This window comes from Podarcis bocagei (genome assembly GCF_964188305.1).
Source record: "Podarcis bocagei genome assembly, chromosome: 1".
Classification (NCBI taxonomy): domain Eukaryota; kingdom Metazoa; phylum Chordata; class Lepidosauria; order Squamata; family Lacertidae; genus Podarcis; species Podarcis bocagei.
The window spans coordinates 79347127-79373611 of record NC_138125.1 but is presented as its reverse complement, the minus strand read 5'-3'; the positions used below and the strand labels follow the sequence as shown (position 1 = coordinate 79373611).

The 26485-nt window shown below is 42.4% G+C and overlaps 1 protein-coding gene across 7 annotated transcripts in view; it reads left to right on the top strand.

Moving 5' to 3' along the window:
• TSPAN4 (tetraspanin 4) overlaps positions 1–26485 on the top strand; it is a 508885-nt gene that overhangs the window by 160688 nt on the left and 321712 nt on the right. The window lies entirely within an intron of this gene.

Sequence of the window (26485 nt, the reverse complement as noted above, 5' to 3'; positions counted from 1 at the left end):
AAAACTTAGTTGGGTACCATTTGTTGGTGGTGGGATTGTGAAGTAAAAAGGTTTAGAACCTGTTAAAAGACAAGGGGAGAGTGGTGCCATTTCAGGAGGGGGGGGGGAAATAGTAATAAGGAAAAAGGAATAGTAAGAATGTTGTCCTGATTCCAGTAATGACAAAGTTTCTATCTCCCTTGGTTTCAAGTTTTTCTGTGAGAGGAACCCACAAGTGCCCAGTTTAATAGCAGCCAATCACAGGATATGACAAAGATTCTGCCATTTCATCATGCAAACGTCTAAGCAGACTTTGGAGAATGCAGACAATATGGATGTGTTTCTTAGTGTTTTGAAGCGGGAATTAATTTTTGTACAGCCCTAAAGACACTAGAAACCTGTTTTCACTCCACTGAGTTGCTATGAAGTCCCCCACCCTGACTCTAATTTTGTTGTTGTTGTTATTCCCCTTCCCTTGCTTGAAGCGGGGGAAATGTCAGTGTTTTCAAAGCAGAAAATAAATGAAAGAAATGAGGCCTGGCAGTTCTAGAAATCAGTTTTCTGTAGTTATTCGGTAGTGTGCAGAAAGGCCATAGGAGCTTACTTATGCATCCACATGCTCCATATCTTAAGACATTTCATTAGTTCTGCACACGTATAGGTAGTGTGGTGATAGACACATGAAAGTAGCGTGCGAATTGGGCCACAAGAGAAAACGGCTTGTTGCAAATCCTTGCCTTAAATGTTTAATACTCTGTTTATTCAAGACAAAGTGTTTCCATCAGCCGTAGTTACGTTGTTTACATTTTTAAGAAGGGGGGAGGGTACTGATTGAAGTGTTTTTATGCTTTTCTGAAAGAAGTCAGATCTAGCTTGCCAGTTCCAATACAAAGGGGGGGGGGTTATCACACTTGTAAGCTAATGGAAAAGGGCATGTGAATGTGGGAGTGTATTAGATAAAGAGGGTGCATGGAACCCTCTCTTTTCTACTGCTTTGTCCCACAGAGAACACACTCTGTCTGCAAAGGTTGTGCTACGGCTGAAGGAAAAGAAAGAAAGAAAACTGTCTAATCTCACTTGGGAATTTAATTGAAATGTACCATGTCAGCAGCCAGCAGGGGGCCCTGAATCTAAGCTTTCATTTTTTAAAAAAATGCAAGTCTAAATAAAAAGGTAGCCAAACTACCCAGGAGGTAAGCAAGCTAACCCCCTGGTTACTTAGTTCACTTGGATGAGCTCTCTGCACCCAGAACACACTGGATGCAAGGCTATGGTCTAATGGTTAAATAAATAAAAAATATTTTTCTTCTCTTACAAACTAGCTCTGCTGAGTTTGACTGAGAGATACTGCTATGAGAAATCCGCTGATGGAGTAGCAGGTTTGGGTTTCAACATAAGATTTTATTTTTTTGGTGCTGCATGCTTCATAGAAAGCATTAATATAGTTGTGTTACCTGAAGAGTTGCAGACTATTTAAAGTGGCAATAGCTCTTTGAAACACTTGGTTAATTGAATGTCAGGAAGAGTTACAGAGCCTGATCAGTCACGTTCAAGCAATGTAATAGCTTTTATTTATTTCAGTAGTTCAGATGTCAGCCTCTATCCAGGGATACTGGTGCAGTTGTTAGTATGTTTTTACCTTCACTGTTTTCCTCTGCTGCTCTTAATTGCAAAGGAGACAGGTGGAATTTTTAAATTAGTTGGCCTATTACTATCTCTAAAGAGGCTTTTTACCAATATAGAAGCCACTATTGTTGCAGAATGCATATGTGATAGGTAATTCTCCAGCTTCCTTTCCAGAGCTTCAGACATTGGACAATTAAGAGGTTCCTTGGAGATTTACGAGCAGATCCTATTGGTTTCAAGAAATTCCTTCCTCAATCCCCAAGGCGATTCTTCCCCCTCAGATCCCCCGCAATGTTCTTCCATACTTGGCTAAATTGACTCTTCAGACCCTTGACTTGTTTGACCTAATAAAAAGGATACTGACCTGTGTGAGTGTATGTACTTGTCCTTCTGTGTTTAATACGAAAATGACAACCAAAAGTATTGTGATAGTAGGTTTATTGGGTGCATAGTAAAGAGAGAATAAGGAGCAGAGAAGGGGATTCATTGTAATGCGGTTCTCTGCATCCATCATTCATGGCTTGACTTGAAATATCATACATAATGTAGAAAGTACATGTAAGAGTACAAACTCCAGCAGCTATATAGGCTCCTTCTTGTGATAAATCATCCCATCTCACAGTCCTGTTTTGAAGTCTTGGTTCTGTATGCTGGCTTGTGAAAATGGATTCCCTCTTATGTTTTCAGAGGGTGGCGGGTGGGCCTTTTTGTGGAGAACAGTATGTGGCAAGGTGAGCTCTTGGCACGTACAAGATGCTTATTGAAAATGCTAAGCTGGAATTATTGGGTTATCCCTTGGGATGCTTAGCTAATGCTTCTAATTTCTGATGATATCCTGGTTCTGCCCATTCTTTGAGCAGATCTAAAGGTAAGGCTGGGGTGAGGGAATAGATACTCCTGCTACTGTCTTAAAATAGGGCATAGGGTAACTGGATAAATCTATTACTGCATATAGGCTATGGGAATAGGCATATTAGTGGACAGAAATTTGGCATGCTTTGCCAGTATTTTTGGATGATCCAGAGTATATGTGGAATAGACTTTCTCTTGCCAGAGAAAATGGAATACAGACCGTAAGGACTTCACTACTACTCATTTAGTAGGAAGGAAATGGATTTGAAGAAGGAAGTTTGACTAAAATGGACTCCAGTGTACTTGAAAACCTTCTTTTTGTCCTATTTGATGACCATTAATTGTCCATTTATGTGCTCTCAAGTGCCTACCAAAAATCACTACTTTAGTTTGGAGTAATTAATACAAATACGCTCTTGAGAGCAATAAGCCCCAAACTTCTTAAATAGGCTTTGCATGCCTTCTTCGATAACTGAAACTGCCTTAACATCATCGCGTAAAACAGCACTTTACACTGCTGAGCTGGGGAATGGGAAACTTGAGGACTACAGTAGAAGGTTCTTTGATCACTGACAGATGTTGAAGAGAACCAACAGCTAGCTGTACTCAACACCTTAGAATCATAGAATCGTAGAGTTGGAAGGGACCCTGAGGGTCATCTAGTCCAACCCCCTGCAATGCAGAAACATGCAGCTGTCCCATAGGGGGATTGAACCTGCAACCTTGCCATTATCAGCACCATGCTCTAACCCATGGGTAGGCAAACTAAGTCCCAGGGGCTGGATCCCGCCCAATCCCCTTCTAAATCTGGCCCATGGACGGAATCAGCGTGTTTTTACATGAGTAGAATGTGTGCTTTTATTTAAAATGCATCCCTGGCTTATTTGTGGGGCATAGGAATTCATTCATTTCCCCCCAAAAAAATATAGTCCAGCCCCCCACAAGGTTTGAGGGACAGTGGATCGGCCCCCTGCTGAAAAAGTTTGCTGACCCCTGCTCTAACCAACTGAGCTAAGCAGGCACTTGTTATTGTTTATGTCCCTTTGACTGTTCTTGCCCCAGTATTTTTAGTTTTATTTTAGTTTTATTATTTTATTGATTTAATTTTATTTCCAGTTGTTGTTTGGAGGCTAAGATTGAGAAGCAGAATACAAATATTTAAAATATGTAAAATAAAATTAAATTTGCCATGTGCCCAGCTGTGCTTCCCAATTTTGTTTTGAAATATTAAGTCCGTATTATAAACAGTAGACCTTTTATCAAGGGTGGACTGCAATTCTTACACTTAAACACATTTAGCGACTCTATTCTAAACTTATTTATTTTGAGAGCCTTATTGAGTAAAGTAAAGTGGGGTTACTTACAAGTAAATATCCTTAAGAGTGTACTGTCTTGAGTAACTTGCCTCAGAAGCACTGTCTATCCATAAGGTTGTAAGCTGATGTAAAATTAACAAAGCCAGTGTATTTTTTTGTGCATTGTACAGTCTCTGTGGAAGCTGTAGCGTATTTAGCTATTAACTGAGCTAAAATAAAGCACCAATCTCTGGTAATTCTCCATTCTGGAAGCCAGTCAGTTTTGCAATTATTTGATTGGTGTCAACCCAGTATTCCAATTTAGTTAACAAATAACAACTATAGATTCAGATGAGATGTCCAACAGAGTAATGGGCCTGTAATTCTTGGGCTGTCTCTGTTTCTCTTCTTGTGCATTGAGATTATTATGTTATCCATTAGGCAGCAAGGCCTTAGAATCGATGTAAATAAATAATTTAGCCTGCTTCACTCAGCGGAGACCTTGGACTGTTCCAATAGTTCCTCTTCATAAGCTCTGAATTTGTCCCCAAAGCCAACTTAGCCACAGGGGGTTGCCACTTTTTTATTGGCCCTGCTCCTGTGTTTTTAAGAGAAGGCTGATAGAAGAAGTCAAGCAGGAGAAACCTTTATTGGCCTGGAGACAAGACTTGGATGGGCAACCTTTATGGCCCTGAGGGCTTTATTCTGTGGCGGTAGTAGTTGGGCCAACACTTGCATGCATTTGGCGCACACATCCATAGGCCAGATATGCACAGGCACACTCCTCACTAGTCAGCATGGCAGCAAGGAGGTGCAAGATGGGCAGAGAGGCTACTGCCTGCCTTCCCTCTCCCTCCCATTTGGTGCTGGCAACCACACTCCCCTCTGCCTGTCCAAAGGGCGTGCAATTGCAATGGAAGAAAGGCACGTGGGCAGAGTCCTCTGTATGCGTCTTCCTCCCTAGGTAAATTGCAGTCACCACAGTCTACCAAACACCTGGTGAGCTGAGGGGTAGTGCAGATTTATTTTGGCACCGGGACTGGGCCATCCACAGTGGTCCATAGGGAGAGCCTGTGTCAGCTGAAAGCAGACTTATGGTAATCTTTTGCATCAGGCTGCTGTTGGCGTTTGGAGTTGGCGCAAGGAAGTAACTGCACTGCAGCTGGGGTTGGGACAGAGCAGTCCTATGGTGGTGGTGAGGAATTCCATGGCAGAGCTCTGACTTAGGATCCTTGGCTGCCCTGACCCCCCCCCCAAAAGCCCTGTGCTCCTTTACATGGGCATAACAGGGTCTTTAGCAGTGTAAATGTCACCACATGTCTCCTGGCAGAGTAATAGTTATGGTACGTTCAACAAGCTCTTAGCCAGTGTTTGGCCACCTCTAGTGTTACACCCTTAGTGGCATTCGGAACAGGATGCACTGCTCACTGAACTGACAGAATCAGACCATCTGCACTTTGTTGTGTGTTTTTGTGTATCAGATGCTTTCAGATATTGTATCATTATGTTGGTTAAGTTACTTGTTGGGCTGAAGTGGGAATCCTACCAAAATATGCCAAACTTCTTTTTAAAATAGATACTTGCCAGAAGAATTTCCTGACCAACAGCAGCTAAATCATCACTATTACTGGTTAAGGGAAGAATGTGTCAGGTAAAGGCAAAGGAGACCATTGAACAAAATGCAACAATTATCATTAATATACTGTTGTGCACTATTTTATTTTAGACATCTTTATTTGTGGCAGAAATGTGTTGAGAATAATTCATTTTGGGTCCAGGTCAAAATGAATTAAGACATATACATGTAGCAGAGTTTGGTGGTAAAGGTAAAGGAACCCCTAACCATTAGGTCCAGTCATGGCCGACTTTGGGGTTGCGGCGCTCATCTCGCTTTATTGGTTTGACTAAACTCTAACGCTGCAAGTGAGGAACCGCACTGTTGGATGCTCCTCCTATAATACAAAAAAGAAGCTCCCTTCAGTTAGAAAACTAGTTCATCAGGGAAAGTCCAGACTGCTCACTGCTGTGCTAGTTTCCTATTTGCAGAAGGGTTATCCTTTTTGAATGTATGGAAGCATCCCAAACTGTGATACTTGTCCCTGCAGTCCGAAGTGGTGCACTCCATTCTTCCACCTCTTCCTATTGCATGTGTGCAGACCAGGCCTGAGTTGTCATTGCTGAGTGAGGAAGTATTTGTATTGTGGCTTCCAGCCCTTCTTTGTAATGGTTGCTGTTGCATTCCAGAGCTATATTGTCAGTGCCTGCATATATTTGGTCTTCAAAGTTTGCATAAGCCACTCCACAACTGCTGTATATAACAATAGACTATCAAATGACCTGTGGGGACAGTTCGTGATTCTCCTCTCTTTGAACCCTAAGTACCTGCCTGAAAGTTGACATTATCTTCAGAGGTCCTTCTCCAGGTGTCCTCTCCTTCAGGGGTGGGATGAGGCAGGTGGGAACTGGAAAATTTTGTCTTGTTCTCCCCCATCCTCAGCTGCTGTAAGGAAGGGATCACAAGCATGGAATTCAGTGACATGTTTAACATTATGTCCAGTTTCTACTTCTTTGGCGATCACTTGTAGCCAAGTAAGATTGCCTGTTAGGCGACTGTGGAGGCCAATTCTGGAGCCACACGTCCTTCCACAGTGGGGACATAGGTTTCTGGGTGGGAGTTGATCACAGCGAGGATTTGCCAAACGTGCCTTCCTCTTAGCTCTTTTTTCCCTTTTGTCCTGAGTTTGTGCTTCTTCAAAGTCCATGACGCCTTGGTAGAGGCTATTCTCCAATTGGAGCACTCACAGGCCAGTGTTTCCCAGTTATCTGTGCTTATACTGCATTTTTAAAGATTTACCTTGAGAGTGTCTTTTGTTGTCCACCGGCATTTCACTTTCCATTCTTAAGTTGTGAATTGAGTAGTTGCTTTGGAAGATGATAATCAGGCATCCGAACAACATGACCAGTCCAACAAAGTTGATGCTGAAGAATCATTGTTTAGACACTGGGGATCTTGGCTTCTGCCAGTACACTGACTTTAGCCTGTCTTCCCAAGTGATATGTATTTTTTTCTGTCTAGTTTACCCCTAGTTTTTGTCTAGTTTACCCCAAGAGGTCTCATGGACCAGTGCTAGCTGATTTCTGAGAATATACGTTGCTACATCTTCTATTTTATTTCTTTAGGATTCATGATTTTGTGCTTAGTAACAGAGTTGCATCCTCTTTTTCCTGTCTTAAGTGAGGATTGAAGTAATTCACGGCACTGTCATACCTGCATTGTAATCCGTTCGGTGAGATGTGTGGGAAACCTCCTGTCTTCAAGCTATTGATCTTTGCCTGCACAAATTCTCATAGGTAATTTTTCTGTAATGCCTAGATTTGGTTTACATATTCTCTGCAGTGTAGCCTTTGCAGTTACTTAAAAAGCTGACGTAAGTAAGACAAGAAGAGACTGACATTTCAGCTTCAAGAGAGCATCAGTGTGGTGTTGTCCTGTTTCCTTATTCTCATTGATTTAAAGGATGTTTGCTGGGTACAGGTTATGGTCAGTGGGATAAAATAATAATGGGATTTATGGCAGAGAAATATGTCAGTTCAAGGGATTAGAAAGACAGACTGGGGGGGGGGAATCTAACTGTGAGGACTTTGAGCCTTCAATATCACCCCCCCTTGCATTCTTTGTGTGGTAGACTGTTAGAACAGGGGGAAAAATATTATTGGTGCAATAGATTTGCATTCAAAACATTTTTAATGTTGCATTATAGGGGGAAACTGCAAAAATAATATTTGGAATATACAATTCATATGTTGAATTCTCACCCCTGTGTTGCTCTTGAGAAGAGGACGTGAATTCTGGCAACTAAAAGCCATTTGAATGGACTTCTGTTTGGAAATGATTGCTTTCGATGCTTTTGTTTTGGTGCTGTGCTGCTGATACTGCTGTTACCAGCAATCTTCCTTGCTCTCACATTTTGAATCTTATCTATAGCCTCACATTTTACTACTGTTATGATCAATTTCAAGGAAAGTTCTTCAGACTGTAGTGGTTCCCTCCTCCGCCCTCTACTCGCCCGCCTCGTTTGCATAGACAGGATTATTGTCAGTAATTAAAATAAACCAGAAAATGCAGTGGGATCAAAGCAGAGTCTCTGGCAGAAGTTCAGGTGTTTTGCATGTTAGCGGTAGATAAGTGTGACAGTTTTATTGTAATGGTTGGGGCTTTGCTTCTGTATGTGATGCTGTTGTGCATTGTGCAATGTGCTATAATGGCCTGTTCAAAGATTTAGGTGAACAGACCGTTCTTGATCCATCAGGATGAATTAACCAGGTAAGGTGTAGGGAACCAGCTAATATCCCCCACCCCGCACCCCATGATCCATCGTGTCGCTTCAGACTACAGCAAGGATTGCTCCCCCCCGCAAAACCCCAAACTAAAGCATGCCTGTACATATCTCCATTAGGTGCTTTCTCCCCTATGTGCAGGGAGGTAAGTTTAGTTTTAAAATAAATATAGACAAGCATATAAACATGTGATTCTCCCACTTCAAGTATACACGATACAATCCAATAAAAGTACCACAACTGCTGTGTATGTAGATTAGTCTCTTAAGGGCAGATTTTGTTTACAACAGATTGAGGCATAAATGTCACACTCTCTCACAATTGGGCACAAGGGCAGGGTCGGCCCATGCATGAGGCAGACTGAGGAAGCCGCCTCAGATAGCAGAATCCAAGGAATGCCTCCACAGGCATCGCCTTGGCAGCCACCACAAAAGCATAAGTAATTAATTAATTAAAAAACACAATTAAAATAATTGCTAATTGTGTGAATAGTTCATCTAGTTTGGCCTTTTGGAATTGGAAACCCAAGCTTGTGGTCATAATTTGTTGTATCAGTGCTTGCTATTTGATGTTCAATTCCCAAGTCAGGGTGCAACATTGTCTGCAGATTTTTGGTGCCTGTTGAAAACATTCTTGTTTAGACAAGCCTACCCAGATGCTTAGAAAGCTGAGGTAATTTTAATCTGTTCTAGTATTTTGTGTGTGTAGGGTTGTAATTTTTCCTTTATTGTATTATTTTATCTTTTTGTAAACTGCTTTGACGTCTGCCCCCCTACAATCAAGCAGTGTATAAATTTTATGAAATAAATAAATAATAAATAGGTTTCCACCCCCATTTGGCAAAACTGAAAGGGAGGAAGATTACAAGCTTGCTGAATATCATAAAGTAAAATGTGCCAAGCTAAACCCAGAATCCCAGCCCTGCCATATAATTTCGCTCCCTGGTAATTAGTCACTCTTCACTGTTTATATCTGCATTATTATCAAAAACCATGCATGCATTTCTCCCTCAAAGTGTTTCATTGTTTCCCCTCATAAGCAGAATGCGAGGTGATATATATGCTCATTAGCGGTTTTATATCCCATCCAAGGGAACTGTGTTTGCATCTTCTCTTTTCTTTTTAACAGAATGGCCCATTCTTTTAACCGGGGTTGACATATAGCCTGGAGAGCTGAATTCTAGGCATACAGCCCAGCGCACCTTTAAGCATCCTCTTTACACTGTAAACTGAAGGACATGCACAAGAAAGTATTTCTTCACATGCCACAAAGTTAATCTGTGGAATTTGTTCCTAGAAGGCGTAGTTAGGGCTTTAAAAGGAGATTAAACCAATTCATATATGATAGGGTTAGGGTTAGGGTGTGTTCTGTCTCCACTGTCAGGAGGCAATATGCCTTCGAATAGCGGTTCCTGGGGAGCCCAAGTGGGGAGAGTTGGTGATGCACTCAGCTCCAGTTTGTGGGCTTCCTGTAGGCAACTGGTTGACTGCTGTGAAAGCAGGATGTTAAACTAGATGGGCCTTTGGCTTGATCCAGCAGGGTTCTGCTTATGTTCTTATTCCCACCAAACTGCCAGGTTTCCCTTTCCTCATAAAGGCTGCAATGCAGCCTTAGCTCTTCATACAGTTAAATATTGTGATGAGGGCTTCCCCTTATACTTGGAGCTTCTGCTCTTTAATGGCATGAGCTGTTCTACTGCTCTCTCCCCGGCTTTTGATGGTACTTGTGAGGAGCAGATGGGGGGGGGGACATTGGTAGGAAATGCACAGTTAATGTGCTTGATTTACATAATTAGAAAAAAAACTTGCATAAATGGATTTGAGGACCTGGAATGTGGCAGCTTTGACCCCAAATACCCACATTTAGCAGGTGATGTTCTTCCCACCCCCAGTACATGGAGATAAATCGTAGGAAAGGGTTTTATCAGCTACATTTTGTGTGGCCAGCCACTATTGAATGGACAGACGAAGAGACAGTACAAAAAAAATGGCAACCCTGTTTGGAACCGCAGAGCAATCGCCTTGCATAAAATGAAGCTTGGGGTGGGCTGAGGAGAAAGCAGTTTTGAAGAAAATATGTTCAGCAGTTTTTAGCACAACCCTCCAGAGAATCTATTGTTAAAGTTTCCCTTTTTTATAGGAATTTCAATAATTAATCATGTTTTGGCAGTTTGGTGCAGATTATCCTTCTAATAGCTTTGTTTATACTTACAGTCTTTTCCCTAAGGGAGGGGGGAGCTGTTGTTCATCCTCTTTTCTACATTAGACAAATGTCAATTTCAGTTACAGTGGTATTTTGCTTTATTTCCACAGCTGTGCAGCACAATCCCATGCACGTTCATTCAGTGGGGCTTATTCACAGGACAATATCCTTAGGATTGTCATTTCAATGATGGAATCGGGGGACGCTTCCAACCTGACCTAATTGAAGGTGGCATTTAGAGTTGACACTACTGGTGGGCTTTTCAGTGTTTAGCACACCATTTGAACAACACATGGCTGCCTTGCCTTCTAGTACCAGCATTCTATTGTTGTCACTGTTGTCGTTCTTCCCCTGAGCAGAGTTTTAATAGCCAAGGGATTGTGGAAGAGCTTCCAAAAGAATGAAAATCAATATGCAATGTGCGTACTAGAAATTGTTGGCCTAATGGTTGTCTCTGTTTTAACACTTCTGCAATTGGACCAGGGTACACACCTGCAAACTTTTGAAAATTGGTCTTGACAAGCAGAACTTGCTACAAAACGTTGGAGTGCAACTGTTAATTTAGCCATGTATTACGGTAACTCCGTTTCCTTCCTCCCTCTCTCTCGTTTCCCATTTCTCTTCCCCACAGCTAGCAGTCAGCATTCTGCGACCAATGAGCACACTCACTTCTGATTACACTGCATTATTTGAGGTGTGGGGGTTTTACATCAAGCTGGTTTTAAAAAAACAAAACTTTTTTTTTGTACTTCTGCCAACCTTGAGGTTCCCTAGAGCCTGTTAAAACATCCCTCTTGTGGGTAGGTGGTGCCATTTTGGCGACATAAGGACCACCATTCAGAGAATTGAGATGTTGGTTAGTATATACAGTGGTACCTTGGGTTAAGAACTTAATTCGTTCTGGAGGTCCGTTCTTAACCTGAAACTGTTCTTAACCTGAGGTACCGCTTTAGCTAATGGGGCCTCCCACTGCCACCGCCGCGTAATTTCTGTTATCATCCTGAAGCAAAGTTCTTAACTTTCTGGGTTAGCGGAGTCTGTAACCTGAAGCGTCTGTAACCTGAAGTGTCTGTAACCCGAGGTACCACTGTACGACACTTACCTGCCTGTTGGATCCTTGCATATGTTAAAGATGTCCCTAATCCCTCCACACATCATGTCTGTTTAGTGAGGTTTCATTCGGATATTTTCTCTTCTTGAGAGGACTATTGTCCTTCAGATACGGCTGTAGATGTCTTAGAGCTTTGTAAAACAGGACAGGTTTCTGTGCATTTGAGGGGTATAAATACAGTGCTCAAAATGGGGTGGACTTCATCCCACTTCTTTTCAAGTACAGTGGTACCTCGGGTTAAGTACTTAATTCGTTCCGGAGGTCCGTTCTTAACCTGAAACTGTTCTTAACCTGAAGCATCACTTTAATTAATGGGGCCTCCTGCTGCTGCCGTGCCGCCGGAGCACAATTTCTGTTCTCATCCTGAGGTAAAGTTCTTAACCCGAGGTAATATTTCTGGGTTAGCGGAGTCTGTAACCTGAAGCGTATGTAACCTGAAGCGTATGTAATGTGAGGTACCACTGTAGACCTAAAATCCTCCTCCAATTCAATAGGAATAGTTGAGTTTCACCAAATTTGAAACAAATGGATCCCTCTATTTCTTTTCCTCTCACTTCTGCTACTGAATGAATCAAAATCCATTGAGTTTCTTGTAATCTCCCCATGTTCACATTATATATTTTTAAAAGAGAAACATGCCCTGAAGGCTGAATTTTCATTCATGCTTTATGGATTTTGTAGTCTATTACTGCATAAGCAGCTGTTCACTGCATTTTTATGCTGTGTTTCTTTTGGGAAGTTCACAGCTGCTTTTAAGGGGTTTTCTTAACTAGCTTCTGGTCAGTTAAGACCTACTACGTTTGTACAAGAGAACAAATCAAAGACCCTCAGAATTCTAGGTTGTTAAAGAAAAAACCACTTTTACAGTTGTCATTTACGATTTAGAGATTGCCCTGCAACCTCACAACCTGTCTTACCTTTACTTGTTACTTCAGCTTCAAAGCTAAATGAAGTTTTGACTTCTAGTTCAGGAACACTGGATTTTGCTACTCCCAGAATCTCTGACTCATAATCTATTGCTGTTGAGTGCAGACAGATGAGTGTATCTGTTAATAGTTTTGTTTGTCACAAACTAGCAGTCCTTGGACTATCTGCACTAAGCAGCCCCAGAAGTAAAGAGATGTCTATTCTGCAGTCAGGAAGCTCACAGGTTAGGTTTATTGAAATTATTACTTTCCACAACAAAAAGTCCTGAAGCAATTTACTAGGAGAATAAAATACAACAATAAAAATGCATAAACTTATTTAAAACATAGATTAGAAACACACAGTCATTGGTGCTGCCCAAATGTGGGTCTCCATGAGGAGAGAATTCCGTAGATGGGGAGCTGCTACAAAAATGCTCTGAACCTCCTTCGAAGGTGGCATGCAGAGAATGGCCTTGTCACAGTCTGGTTCACGGGTGATCGAAGTCCCGGCAGGGGACGTCAGGACCCGGGGCAAGATGGCAGGGTGAGGGCAGGAACGGGGGTCCAGAAGCCAGGAGTCAGGAAGCCAAGAGTCCAAGGGTCAGAGAGCCGGGAGTCATGAAGTCAGGGGTCCGAGGATCAAGAAGCAAGAAGTCAAGGGTCCAAGGATCAAGAAGCAGGGAGTCAAGAAGCCGAGGTTCAAGGATCAGGAAGCAAGAAGCCAAACGCAGCAAGGCAGGAAGCGTGTTGCTGTGGCAAAGAGCCGAAGGGAAATCCCTTCCCGGCTCTTGCCACCAGGTGCTGTGAGTTACCAATAGGCCTCACTTCTGCGACCGCACCTTGCCTCTTCAGAACAAACTTAGGAAGGCCCCAGTCCTGCAAAGTCCTATTGGTCACAGGGCCTGGCTCCTGCACGCACACCTGACAGACCTCAAATGACTATTTTCAGGGTCCTGGCCAGTTCATATGGGGAAAGGTTATCCTTATAATGGTGCCAATCCATATTATCAAGGCTGAACCACCCATGAAGCTGTGTGAAACAGTCACCTCTGGCTGCGGAAGTGCCCAAGGCACACAGGGCCCCCACACTCCACCACCTTTGTCACTGGCAGAGAAGCAGTACAGGCATTGGCACTGATTTCTGGTGAGATCTGCTAGAGGTGGGTGGCACGATGGTGGAGGCGGTAGAGTGGGACAGCACTTTCTGTTTTGCCTCAAGCATATAATGCTTTAATGGTTGACCAGCATTTTTAATTGTTATATATTACACTTTCTTGTTCTACTTAACAATCTAGCTTCTCTATTCTGCACTAGTTGTAGTTTCAGAACCATCTTCCCTCATGTGCAATATGATACTATAATCTAACATGGTCATTTTTTTATTTTTACTGCTGCTGCTGCTGTTGTTGTTATTATTATTTTATTATCACACTTGTTTGAGGCCCTGTAAAAACTCTCAATGTTATTTAAAGAAACAATTGTCTTATCTAGGGACTATTCTAATGTTTCAGAGCTTTAATATTGTGGACTGAAACATCAAATTACATGTCTTATTTACTGTGTAAATACTCTTTTCTGCCAAACATTATTGGTATAGAAGTTTGCAAATGGTAATCACGCCATCACATTTTGTAAATGGATTAAATTGCCTCAGATTATTTTTCTGGGCCATTACGGTAAGTTGTCCTTGTTCTTTCACAATGGGCAGCATTGTGGGTCTAATGATGGGCAACTTCGGATTTGCTATTCTCCCTTCTAAACAGAGGACTGTCCTCTCTCTTCAAAGTAGGACATAGGACCATCCTAGCTATTGGACAAATTAATGGAGGGGAGGGCTATCAACGGCTACTAGTCATGATGGATATGCTGTACCTTCACAGTTGGAGGCAGCAATGCTACCCAATAACAGTTGCTGGAAACAACGGGAGGAGAGAGTGCTCATGTTCTGCTCCCTGGTTTCCACAGGCATCTGGTTGGCCACTGTGAGAACAGGATACTGGATAGGTAGGCCATTGATCTGATCCAGCAAGATATTCTTATCTTCTTATGTGCCTTCAGCTATGTTCGATTTGAAGATTTGTAAACAAACACAAATATTACAGAGTGCCTTAAGGGCACTCCATCTTCAAAAAGAATCAGAGTCCAGGTAAGTTCTTGTAAGTTTTCATTTCTTTGGGAAGCGGGAAGCACATAGCAATATGCAGAATAGTCTTGCCTCTCCAAACAGCAGCAGCAGCAGCAACAACAACAACAACCCATTTTCACCCTGGTTTTGCGCAAATTCACTTTCTTGTCTCAGCCAGAGATGAAGAAAAGAGTGTTGAAGAACATTTCTGAAGTAGGAAGCGAGGCAAATATATTAGTGCTGAAAGACACAACTGTTTAAGCGCAGGAACAAGCAGCAAACCAAATTTATGCCTGAGGCATGAAGAACGAGAGAAGAAAAGGTGGCACTCAGTAGCTTCCCCAGGCTCCTCATAAATTTCAAAGTGGTGTCTTTCCTTTTTTAGTAGCCTGTAAAATGCAACTGTGGGACCATTAGATGTTGTGCTGGTGAAGGTGATAGGAAATGAGAGAAGAAATTTCCTGGCTCCGGACGTTTAATGATTTGTCAGTCAATTAACTGGAGGTCAGATGTAGCTGCAGGCTGTTAGTGCTACACTCCAGCAGACCATGTTATCAAATTCTTCTGGTTTGTGTCTTGGAAGAGGCAGATGTTTTGAGCCTGTGTGTGTGTGAGTGTGAATTACTGGTATGCCACATTTTGAATTATGAACACACCAATTTCATTTGTAGATGCCATGGCATATTGCTCTTTTTAAAAGGAAAAAGAGGAGGCATAACTGATGTATCTTTTCCTAACTGCTTTGGATGATTGCAAATCATAGTATAGCAGCAATCGCTGGTTACGTTTAGTGCTGAAGTACTAAACCTACTCCAGATAGATAAAGAGAGAGAGAGAAGGAGTAGGTTTAGTACTTCAGCACTAAACTTAACCAGCGATTGCTAAGCTAGTGAGCCATGGTAACTACTTATTTGGCTAATCATAATATTCTTTCCACCATGTCCTGCTAAGCTCTTTGCATGGGTTTCTGCATTTTCTGCCTGTTTACTCTCCTGCTGCTGTCATACACAGAGAGAATCCGTCTTTCTTGCAGCACATGGAAGCAAAGGGTCGCCAAAGAGACTATACCAAGCATCAAAATCAGAGGTGCCTCTGACATTTCTTGCTGCTTTGGGGTCCTTAGACTTGGGAATTTTGCCATTGAGTTGATTTTTAGCATAATTAAATCTGCAACGCTGAGGTTTATGAAGGAAGTTTAATTCAAGTCTACAAAACTTCTGCCCACTAAGCTGAAAGTAGACTGCTAGGTACTTCCCACCTAGTTTTACAATTGCAGGCAAAACAAAAATGAGGGAGGTGTTATGAAGCACCTGGCAGGCGACAGTGTTTGTTTGTTTGTTTGTTTGTTTGTTTGTTTATATCCCACCTTTTTCTTCCAAGGAACTCAAGGTGGAGCACATGGTCCCGCCCACAACTTAATCCCCACAGCAGCCCTGTGAGGTAGGTTGGGCTGACAGACAGTGTCTATCTAGCCCAAGTGTTCTTTACTGCAGAGTGTGGATTTGACCCCTGGTCTCCTAGGTCCTAGGCCAAGACTCTGACTAATAAATCACTGCTGGCTTGGTGGCCTGCATTAACCTTGGCATGCAACAGGTTGTGTGACAGGCCTCCACTCCATCTTTGCTGCCTAATTTAAGGAGAAATCGGATGAAATAAAAGGGAAATAGTCAGAGATGTAGATAAATGCTTTGGGGGGGGGTGAGTGGGCAGCTTTTGCTAAAATTTGCTAGAATTAAGCTGTTCAAAAGTTACTGGTGTAGATGTGACTCCACAAATACACCAAAAACAAAAGACACCCAGCTGTATTTTGGGTGGTTTTGTTTTCTTTTTTATTGAAGAAAAATAGCAGGGCTGAGGAGATGGAAACAGCATGTTAGCTTGACATTGATGATGATTTAAGAATGAAGAAGTGGTGACAGCAAAATAGGGATGTATGAATATGCCTCAATCCTTTCTGGCATTAATTCACACTTTCTTACAGTATTTTCAGTTCCAGTGCAGTTGGTTTATTTTGCAAAAGCATTTTTTCCTTTTAATCATCACTGATGCAGATACACACCCACACCCACACAAAGTAGACTTGCATAGCTCATCCATCAACAGATCCATTTACCTTCATTGTGTCTTCCCTTTCAAAGTTTATGAATTTCAAGAGGGGCAGCCCCCTTTGTCTTTAAGGTGCCACAATATGTTGTGTTTTGCTGCAAAAGACTAAAACAATGAAGTGCGTAATGACCCATCACAAAACCATATATTCTGTCTACTCAAAATTGAGTGTCATTCCATTCTGTTGGGCTTACTTCCATGTAAATGGGATTAGGGCTGCTGTCTCCTTATATTGATGAGAGGAGAGTTCAGTATAAACTTGCTGTCCCATCTCATTTCCCTCACTAAGTCATCAGGGAAGGACAGTTTAGGACCCTGTTGATATTTTGCTCTTCATGTTCCCGATGGTATGAGTATCATGTATTCCATAAATGCCTATTTTATAAAGAACATGTTAATGTTTGTGCATCCCCTGAAACACAACACTCAAAAGAGATGTCACAGCACACAAAAACAGGTCACAAAAGAGATTGCTTCTTTCCATGTGAAAAGGACAAGTACTCAGGGATGCACTCCACTGAGTTTTATTCTCTTTCCTGTAGCCGTATTGGAGGAGGAGAGTGGAGTTGGGAGCAGGCTCATACATGTAATGCTAAACTGTGGTTTAGTGCTAATGTCCAAAGACAGCACAAGGACAGCACAAACTCAACTGCTTATAGACAGCGAACTACACAAGTTTGTAATAGCAGCAGCTTGGTGGGGGGGAAAAGCACCATGAGGAATCTTTAAACCGACTGTAGAAAAGCCTTTAGCCTCTGCAATCCACTTCCTGGCCTCCAATCTGTTTCTGATCTGTGGATTTCCTTTAGCAAAAATCCCTGTTGACACTTCCTATCATGTCATGTTTATCCATCTTTAACCAATCTGTTCTTAACTACAATCTCTCTTAATTTGCCTAGTAATGAAATAAGGATTACTAACTTGTATTGTCGAAGGTCATCACCCGAAGGTTCTCCTCACCTTCAACATGATGTTATTTCATTGTATTGCAGTGGTTTACCACAATAAGACCCTTTTCTTTATTGAGATGTCTTGTGTGGTGTTAATAAATAAATCCTATTGAGATATTGGAAGGTGTGTTTTTTTAATTCTCATCAGTTCATCAGACTTGTTTAATGTATGGTAAGTGCCACAATCTTCTTAAATCCAAGCCTATCTGAAAACCTATCTGAAGGCGAAAACTTTTGCTGTTTTGGCTACTTGTTTTAACATTTAGACTGTTAATAGTTTTGTAATGTGGTTTTGAGAAAACAAATAAATCAGGCAATTGATCAGGTTACAAATCAAAATATCCCTACTAAGATGTACAGGTGAACAACAATCACTACAGTACTAATTGCATTACGGCTTCCATTAAGCTGAATGTAATTAATGCCACTTTGGAAATTGCTGCAGTGAGGACAGTCTGCAGTTTAATCTTTGTGGAGTGTGAATACAATGTTCAGTGTGGAAATTTAAGAAGTGTTAAATTTTCTATTATGCCTCTGAATTTCAGAATCCAAAGCAAAGGTCTGTACTGTTTTTATTGTAAATAGAATAAAAATAGCATTCAGACATCGTACTAAACCAAAGTAAGAAGAAGTCTCAGCGAGCCTCAGCTAATGCACTACCCCCCACATTTCTCCTCCAGCATAGATGTGAGATGAGAAATATTTGCTTCTGATTTTTACTAGCCACAGTTTAGCATGCTGTTCAAACCTTAAATGATGGTTAATGTTAACTATGGCTTGTTTAAGCAAGCTGCTTTATAATTCAAAGCTTTAAGTTAGTTTGTTTAAAAAAAACATAGTTGAGAGTAACCACAGTTTGTTAGTTACAGGTAGGTAGCCGTGTTGGTCTGCCATAGTCAAAATAAAAAAATTCCTTCCAGTAGCACCTTAAAGACCAACTAAGTTAGTTCTTGGTATGAGCTTTCGTGTGCATGCACACGAAAGCTCATACCAAGAACTAACTTAGTTGGTCTTTAAGGTGCTACTGGAAGGAATTTTTTTATTTTCACAGTTTGTTAGGTTTGGGTGACACAACAACCCATGTGGCAAGGTGAGGTGACTCCCTCAGACAGCAGGATCCACAGGGGCAGCAGATCCCAATGTAGATCTTTCCCCTCCACCTTGTTCCTGATGTAGATCTTCCCTCACCCCTTCTTCCCTGGTGCCATTTTGAGGTCTGCCTCAGGTGCCAGAATGGTGATCTCTGGCCCTGACAACAAGCTTCATCTACTCTAAACTGGAAGGAACAGCTTCCAAACTCTTCTTGAAGCTGGAGGTGGGTGGTGGAAGCATGTAAACACAAACCTTACTGTTACATATTCACATTGCTCGTTTGAACTGGGCCCATTCATTAACGTCAACAAACTTTAGTAATGCGTCTCCCAGATTTGTGCAAAACCTAACATTAGATATTGTGGCATGCCCTCAGTGCAAATTTGTATTTTTATTATTTATTTGTGATATTTTCTGTGTTTAAACATGAAAGCCTTCTCAAGGCAGTGTATTAAAACAAAAAATGTGAAACAGTAACATATATATTACAATTAGCCACAACAGTATTTTTTTAAGAAAGCATTCCAAATAATAATAAAAATATAAGCAGCAGTTGAAACCATAAAATACAAAGTAAAGTTAGAAAGGGCTTTGCTGTTCTATTAGTTTTTCAATACACTTACAGCATAATAAATGTATGTTTACTGCATAATGAATCACTAGACATTATGTTGTAAAAATGGTGACGGGCCCATTTAACAACAATATTGCCCTAAAATTTTTAAGAAAACAAAAAAGTTTGTACTTTCCCACCAACCAAGTGTCTAAAAAATGCAATATGCAATATAGAGTGAACCACATTTCTGCCTCCCTGCTCCCCATGTTTCTGACACTTCATTGATCAAAAGTTTCAGATTTTAAAGACCAAAGCTTGAAAACAGGAGCCAGAATAACTTGTGCCTTGTTCTAGGGGTTCCTAGACCAATACCAGCAAGTTCTCTTTCTTCCACACACTGCCACTTGGTGTGATTCAAGGAATGACAAGTGGCAAGGTGTGCCAGTAAGAAGAAGCCTGGACGTGGTGGCCATTGGTTGTAGGAGAGAATGAGCCAGTGGAAAAAGAGCCCATCATGAGACTCTTGATCTCAAGGTCATGCGTTTGAGCCCTGATGTTGGGCAAAAGATTCCTGTATAGATGGCCCTCATGGTAGGATTCAACCCTATGATCTATGATTATTTATACAGTTTTGCTTTGATATCATTCACTTCTTTAATGGGTTTCTTCAGTTCTCATCCTAATTTAAGAATATACTTAAGTGCCCATTATTTCTTGATCTGACTCTTGTCCTGTACTTGTCTTGTTCTATGGAAGCTCTTTTGTTAATGGTAGAAAAGACAGTACTCCTGCAATACTGTATTCTCTTTCGTGGAAGTTATATCTTTCAATAAAATATGTTCAGTAAAAATATGTTTCCAGTAAAATACTCTTCAACTGAAACCTGCCTTCCACCAACAGCATACAAATCAATATGGCTAACCTGATCCAAAACACCCACCCACCTCATCCACACACGAAAACAAAGATCACCACAGCAAACAATCACACCCTAGGCCAATTCCAACCTCTCTCACCACCAAAGGAACACAAGTGAACAACACAAGCAACGCTGACACCCAACTCTACATGCCGTATTTTTCGCCCCATAAGACGCACCGGCCCATAAGACGCACCTAGATTTTTGGGGGGGAAATGATGGGGAAAAAAATTATTTCCCCCCCCAGGTGCGCTGCGCTACACCAGGAGCTTGGGGCGTGCGGAGCTCAGCGCGCCCCAAGCTTCTGCGTGCCGGCGAGGTCTCCGCTAGCGTGGGAGAGCCGGGCGCCTCTCCCAGGGCTAGCGGACCCCTGCGCTAATCCAGAAGCTTGGGGCAAGCTGAGGTCAGCGCGCCCCAAGCTTCTGCGTGCCGGCAAGCAGTCCGCTAGCCTTGGGAGAGCCGCGGGGCTCTCCCAGGGCTAGCGGATCGCTGCGCTACACCAGGAGCTTGGAGCGTGCTGAGCTCAGCGCGCCCCAAGCTTCTAGGTGCGCGCAAGCAGTCCGCTAGCCTTGGGAGAGCCGCGGGGCTCTCCCAGGGCTAGCGGATCGCTGCGCTACACCAGGAGCTTGGAGCGTGCTGAGCTCAGCGCGCCCCAAGCTTCTAGGTGCACGCAAGCAGTCCGCTAGCCTTGGGAGAGCCGCGGGGCTCTCCCAGGGCTAGCGGATCGCTGCGTTATACCAGGAGCTTGGGGCGTGCTGAGCTCAGCGCGCCCCAAGCTTCTAGGTGCGCGCAAGCAGTCCGCTGCCGCCCCAAGCCTCGCGCACCCGGTGGGACCTCCTGCCGGGTGCGCGAGGCTTGCAGACACTCGCCCGAAGCAGGGGGAGCCCTCCCGAGGGCTCCCCGTGCTTCGGGCGACAGGCTGCCGCCCCAAGCCTCGCGCACCCGGTGGGACCTCCTGCCGGGCGCGCGAGGCTTGCAGGCATTCGCCCCATAAGACGCACCCCGATTTCCCCTTCATTTTTGGAGGGGAAAAAGTGCGTCTTATGGGGCGAAAAATACGGTACATTAAACATAATAGAAACACCGCCACCCGACCCCACCCCTATCCATCTTCCCTCTCTCCACCCTCCCTTTCTTTTTTCTTTTTTCTTCTCCCCCTAATGCCTCAACAAATGAAACTGATTTGTAAAAATGTTACATAAAAAATGCGAGGCACTACACTTCTGTAAAACAAGAAAATCCTGAATAAAATATATATTTAAAAAAAACAAACAAACTGAAACCTGCCTGCTTAGATTGCTTTTTAAATGAATTCTGGGTAAACAGAAGAGAACAGAATGTTTTTCCTGAGTCCCTTGTTCTTAAAGAGTTAAACGTCTCTCTCTCTCTCTCTCTCTCTCTCTCTCTCTGTGTGTGTGTGTGTGTGTGTGTAGCTTCAGGCAGACTATTAGCCTTTAAGTATCTTGTCTTTGAGGATTATCCTGGACTGTAATAGTCCATTATTGATGACTTCAATCACACTATACTAATTCTCTAAGCAGTTGTAACATACAGTGTGCTAGACCAATGATTCCCAGTTAGCTAAGTACTGCAGACCCCCTCTTTTTCAAAAGCCAATCCATGGATCCCCTACTTTTGAAACTTTTGACATCTTTATGGTAGTTTTTGTTACATGAATGTTGCCACAGATACCATGGATGGGTTATGTGAACAACCTGGTAACTGTGGACCACCAGCTGAGAACCACTGTGCTGGACTAATTTTCAGACTTTGGTTTTAAATGTATTTCCATCTGTGCTAGGTATGTTCATGTGTGTGTGATGGTGAGATGTGATGTCTCATCTGCTCTGCTGTGATCTTAGGCAAATGTTTGCAACACAACTAGTACTGAAGCTGATAGTACTGTGGATCCCAAGCAAATCCCAAGCAGGTTTGCAGATGATTCCTATGTCTTATTTAGGATTAGGTAGCTGGTGCAGATCTCAGGGGTTCTCTCAATCTGTTATGAAGTGTGCAAGCTTCACAGTTTATGATTGTGGTGAAGCTGTGGGTGGGGGGAATTCACCCCATTGCTGCCCACCAAGCCTCTGACCTCAATGCTTAGCTAGATCTGAGCACCCGGTACAGGAGGCTTTTGGAAAGCAAAGTTTTACAGGAGTATGCAAACACTAGAAACTCCCCCATTGGGAGAATACTTAGGAAGGTGGTCTTTTCGCTTTGACATGCTTCCATCCATGGAGACACTTGGGCTGTGTGCTTTTTGGCTTTTTCTAATTTGATGCAATGTGTGAACCTTGAGGGTACATAAAAATCTATCGTCTAATGCTTTGTTTTCTCATCAATACTAATTCAATACTCATATATTGCTCACTTATTTGCAGTATTATGCCCATGTACCTGCAGGAGTTTATTGTTTTGCTTATTGACCACGTTGCAGAATATTGATCACCTCCACTTTTCCTCCAGTCGTATTCACCACCTTACTCTCTTGTCTGAACCTCCTTGGGCTGTTGGCCATAAGCTAGCATTTTATTGAAAAATTAAAGTTTGTGTATTCCCCTGTGAAGCTATAAAAGTTTTTCAGTTTATGTTGGAAATTTGGGAGCAAGAATGAAAATTACTTCCTCCACTGTGAAATGTCTGCAGTGGCTTAATAGTTGCTTTTTCTCTGATAATTGTTTCTTAGCCCCTTCCTTCCTTCCTTCCTTCCTTCCTTCCTTCCTTCCTTCCTTCCTTCCTTCCTTCCACACAGCATGGCTTTCTGCTTTCATTTGAAATACTACATTTGAACAAAGACTGCAGATTCCTAGTCTGTCTTTTGTATCAGCATTTCCCATTCCAATACAGGCTTTGCATATACAGTGGTACTTTGGGTTACATACGCTTCAGGTTACATACTCTTCAGGTTACAGACTCCGCTAACCCAGAAATAGTACCTCGGGTTAAGAACTTTGCTTCAGGATGAGAACAGAAATTGTGCAGCAGTGGCGCGGCGGCAGCAGGAGGCCCCATTAGCTAAAGTGGTACCTCAGGTTAAGAACAGTTTCAGGTTAAGAACAGACCTCTGGAACGAATTAAGTTCTTAACCTGAGGTACCACTGTATCTCCTATCTGATTCATCATTATTCTCACTTTGTGTGCCTTCCTAGAATCTAATCTTTCAGGTTAAGAACGGACCTCTGGAATGAATTAAGTTCTTAACCCGAGGTACCACTTTAGTTATATTTTTTTAAAATATATATTAACCACACTTCCATGGGAAAATAGCAAGGTGGTGTACAGCATGAAAATGCAATACTAAAATAATTACATAATTAAAAGCGTTGATATCCTATCAGTAAAACTGGTTGGTAAAAATATTCAAGTGCCAAAGGCCTGTATGAAGAGTAAAGTATGAAAAATAAGGTTAAAAGAAATCAGGGATTACTTCTGCCAGACTTCTCCTGGCAAAGAGTTGCACAGGGCAGGGCCTGCCATACTTCCCTGGTGAAGGCAGAATGAATCGCAGGGGCATGGGAGACCACCAAAAGTGTCCCATCAGAAGATCTTGGTGTTCAAGGTGGAGCATAAGGAATCTGTCAATCCTTAAAGGACTTTGCTCCCAAGTTGCTGAGTTCTCAGTGCCTGATTTTGGTAGCCTAACCTAGGGTGAAAGTTTTATATCTCATTACTGTGGTCATAAATGGGAACAGTAGGATTTAGTGGCAACTGGGGGATTTTGGAATTGGAAGGCTATAACAAGGAAGCATATTTGCTGTACTATGTGCATCCTATATTATTAGCGTTGTCCGCAACATGACAATAGCATGCAACACTTAAGGCAAGGCTGGGGGAGCTGTGGCCCTCCAGTTGCTATTGGTCTCCACCTTTAGCCAGCATGACCAGTGGTCATGGATTATGGGAGTTGTGGGTCAACAATACCCAGAGGGCCACAGGTTTCCCCATACTAGGCTAACACATACCTCTTCATTTTTCTTATGTCTTTGGATGTTTTTGCACACACCATCCTGTCTGCTCAGTGCATAACAGCCATCCCCACCCCACTTCAAGGATCATGTTTACCAAATCACTAGCTGTATAACCATTACTAGAGCTTCAGAAGGAAAAAAGTGCTTTTGAATGCAAGCAGAGTACATTTTCTTTATTACCAAATAGCCAAGCCCTCCACCCAACATCAACAGTATTCATATATTGCTGTTCTGAATGAGTAGAATAATCCCCTTTACCATTATTTTAGTAACCTAAGTATACATTGATGGTGGTTGAGTGGTTGATACCTACAGCTAGTACAAAAATGGAGCAAGCTATGATTGTGTTTTAAGAACAGCCAAAAAATAAAATAAAAATGCAAGGATATAGTAAAGTGATTTTATCAGGATGAAAGTTCACGCTATGATCTGCCAGCTTTTGAATTAGAAAGCTTTTGCTTCAGACTGGTTGCAATTAGAAATGGAGAAAATAGATATTTCTGGAAGAGGGCACAGAATTTAGCCCAGTCTGCAATCTGTTCGAGTGTTAAGATGACAGGAGAAAAAGTTTCCCCTCGACTAATTAAGAACAGTGTCCTATTTATTTATAACATTTCTATTCAGCTTTTTGCCAGAGTTGCTCTTTAAAATTGTACAGTAAAAACATCCTAATAAAATTAAAACAGTGCACTATGACTTGAATTAAAAGTCTCGCATTATTGTTGCATTGAGGGTAGATAAGCAAATCTCAAGCATGATTCTGTGCATGCCTACTCAAAAGTAAGCCAAATAATTTCAATAAGCAGTGCTTACTCCAAGTGTGTATTTACAAATGATCCAGTTTTGGAAATACATCCATGCTTTATTTTATTATTATTTTTTGACAAAGTAATAATAATAAATAAAAATGTGCACCCCATCCACAACACCATTCCATTGTAACTATCCAACCTCCCAGAATTTCAACACCTCTTGCGATGGTGTTTAACAGTACAAATTCTACAACCACATTCCATATCTCCTCAAAATCATTTCTCCTGCATATTCCCCATCTTACCTTAATGGCACATGTTAATCTATCATTAATAGCTTATATCCCACACCTCTTTATACCATTCTTCCATTTTATATTCTGCTTGCCCCTTCCACTTCCTAGCTATAATAACGTGTGCAACTGTCAATAAATTTATGAGCAAGTCCTTCATAGCCTGCGAACCTTCCACGCTGCCTCTGGACCTAGCATCAATGCTTTTAGCTAAATCAAGCAAATGGTTTACCGTAATTTGAGCCAGGCCTTAGAACCAGAACCTGGTTGGAAGGATACCATGGCTGAATCACAGATGTATAACTTCTGAGCATCAGCAGGGTGGGAATTAAATGTGTTCTAGTACCTTCCCATTTGGATTAAAGGAATGTTGGGGTTTCCTGTGTGGTGTCCTCAACTCTCATGGCACTTACCAAGGTCCACTGCCCTTCCTCATTTTTAACTTTTTAAAGAAAAATATGCCCTTTTTTGTTTGGGGGTATTGCCAGGGTTTTTTTTTGTCTTCACATTGACAGTGCCACCCCACTATAAAATGGACATTTGGCAGTGACTATGACAACAGTCCCCCCCTCCAAGTTTGGGGAACTCTGCTTTAGGGTGTTATCTTTGGGGCTGCCTTTGAAGACTGTTCTAAAGCGTCAGTTACTGAGGATATTGGAATGACTGTACCCTCTGCTGCTGAAGTCTGAGAGAGAGATCACAACACAAAAACATGGATCGGTGTGTTGATGCATGAACAAAGACTCTTTAATTGCTTTTTTTTTTTGCATTTTTTAATATTTTCAGAGTGGGCACAGCCTATAGTGGAGGAGCCTCCCCTGGTAATAATCTGAATTTCGGAGAGGTAGCCTCTACAAGAGTTTGGGTATAATCCTTGACCCCTCCCTTTCCATGGAGGCGCAGGTTACAGCAACAGCCAAGGCGACATTTTTCCACCTTCACCGCATCAAGCAGTTGGTCCATTACCTTTCCCGCCCCTACCTGGCCACAGTGATCCATGCGACGGTCACCTCCAGGCTTGACTACTGTAATTTGCTCTACGTGGGGTTGCCCTTGAAGCTGTCCCAGAAACTCCAGCGGGTGTAGAATGCAGCAGCGAGGCTCCTCACGGGGTCTCTGCCATGGGAGCATATTCACCCAGTGCTTTTCAAACTGCACTGGCTTTTCATATTCACCCAGTGCTTTTCAAACTGCACTGGTTTTGACCTTTAAAGCCCTTCACGGCCTAGGACCCTCGTACCTACGGGACTGCCTTTCCCTGTATGCCCCACGGAGAGCCTCAAGGACCATAAATAGCAACACCCAAGTGGTCCTGGGCCCTAAGGAAGTTAGACTGGCTTCAACCAGAGCCAGGGCCTTTTCAACACTGGCTCCGGCCTGGTGGAACGCTCTGCCTCATGAGACCAGGGCCCT